Here is a 2,456-nt window from a genome sequence, read left to right on the forward strand (position 1 = left end):
AGAGAGAGAGAGAGAGAGAGAGAGAGAGAGAAAAAAAATGGTCAAAAACCCCCCAATCTATAGCCAAATTCTCAACTACACACTCATACTTTACGGAAGTCCTATTACCCCCTGAATTTTATAAAATTGAAATTATTACCTCCCTAAATGCTTACATGGCAAATTGAGTGTATTTCACTCTCTTTGAGAGAGTGAGCAGCCAAAACAATATTAAATTTTTGTTTTAAATATGTTATTTCATAAATATTTGTATTTTTAATTATTATTTTTAAAAATTTAATTTCTTCCTTCTCCATGGTAGCATATGTCAAATCTCTCCACCCTTATCATCCCAAAATCACCGCGCCATTACCGCCATCTTCTTTGGATTCATTATTGTAAATCTCTAACAACTCTCATATAAATTTTTTGAAAAAAAACAATCAAATCCACCATCTCCAATCACCAAAAAATAATTTGAATCAAATTTGAAAAATCAATCTGGGTTCAAATTCAATTGTACCCTAAAAAGGAAAAAATATTATTTACATGTAGATCTAAATCCCTCATGTGTTTTTTAGTTTGTTTTCTAGATTCTCGACAAGCAATTACCTTCTCTTGATTATAAAACTCCATCACATAGACTTATAAAATTATGAAAATACCCACAAACATTAATTAGACTCATAGTGGTCTTGGTGATGGTGTGAATGTTCTCTTTTTCGAACTTTATTCTTTGAAAGAAATGACGGGAGCTCGTTGAGTAGGTGGAGGAGCTAATGGTGAAGGCGGATAAATAACAAAGTCATAGATGGAGATGGTGGTGGCAGCGAAATTCTCAGACTATGCCGACAGCGGCGATATATCCCTCCGGAGAAGACAAAAGAGACCCCCCAATTTAACCCCCAATATTTTCTCCAAATCAAAGTTCTCAAAAAATAATTAGGGGTAAAAAATGAATGAAGAAGAAAGGTTGAAGAAGAAAGAGAAAAAAATGTCTTTTAAAAAAAGATCTGCAAGTGAAAACACGTGTCAAGTGCGTGTGTTTCACCACAAGACACATATCTGGGTATGACGTTTTAAGGAGCTACTTATTTCATTTTAAAATAATTCAGGAGGGTAATAGGACCCCCGTGAAGTATGAGTGTGTAGTTGAAAATTCGGTTATAGATTGGGGAGGGTTTTGGCCATTGGGGGGTCATGCAAAGCATATATTATAAATAATAAAAATAATAAAAAGGGGCTATGTATTATGATTTTTAGCAACATCACGAGTTCAGTTTTTTGTACTTTATTTATTGCACCAAATACATAAATTGATTCTACTGTCCCTACAGGTTTTTTCTATATTTTTTTGTTTAATTATTTTGTATGTATATGTATATTATTGCTACATTAAAATATATTGGGTATTTTTGTCTTGTGTATGAATACATGTTTTCATCTATACAGTAATACATCACCTCAGATATGATTGACTTTCTTTTTATCCTTATCCAATATCTGATATTAATATTGTGGCGTAACTAAATTCGAATAATTTATATAAAAAATTCCATAATAATTTTGTACATCATAAAATTAGAATCAAAAAACTTTTAATTTGATTATACAAGGGGAAGGGTTCGAAGGGAATATATTGAATGGAATGATAGATTTTTTTTCATATTTTCTATATTTCATAAATTGACATTACATTTCATAAATTGACATTACCCTCTTTTTTTTGGAAAATTATGCGGTTAAGTAATATATTTTTTGGAAAATTATGCGGTTAAGCAAACTTATATTACGTAATTACTCATCATAGCTATAGTTTGTTACAATTACCACTCGCGACTAACATTAATCATTAATTACGTGGGCTGACTTCAAGTTGTATAATTAGCCACGTTTGTATAATTCACCACATTGTATAATTCGCAACTAACAATTCTTCGTTTGATTTGTATTTGTATACGATAATTTATATTTGTATATGACGATGATTTCCTTTGATTTTTCAGTTTTGTCACCATATACATTCAATTTTTTTTGTGTATAACTGTTTAAAGTTCATATGTTTATGTTTGTATCAATTCGTTATTTTAAGTTTTATCATATTTGTATAATTTCAGACTTTATATTACTCAATTATATAAAAACACGCGAATTATACAAACATAGCCACAAATTATACAAATGAGATGCGAATTATACAAATTATTGTGTCTCTTTCACTCGCCTCTCTCCTCCCTTTCTCCAATCTCGCTCGCCTCTCTCCTCCCTCTCCCAATATCGCTCGCCTCTCTCCTCCCTCTCCCAATATCGCTCGCCTCTCTCCTCTCTCTCCCAACAATTATACAAATGAGATGCGAATTATACAAATTATTGTGCTCTTTCACTCGCCTCTCTCCTCCCTTTCTCAATCTCGCTCGCCTCTCTCCTCCCTCTCCCAATCTCGCTTGCCATATATACAAATGCATATGTATAATATA

Source organism: Solanum tuberosum, unplaced genomic scaffold (assembly GCF_000226075.1).
Source record: "Solanum tuberosum cultivar DM 1-3 516 R44 unplaced genomic scaffold, SolTub_3.0 scf00046, whole genome shotgun sequence".
Lineage (NCBI taxonomy): Eukaryota > Viridiplantae > Streptophyta > Magnoliopsida > Solanales > Solanaceae > Solanum > Solanum tuberosum.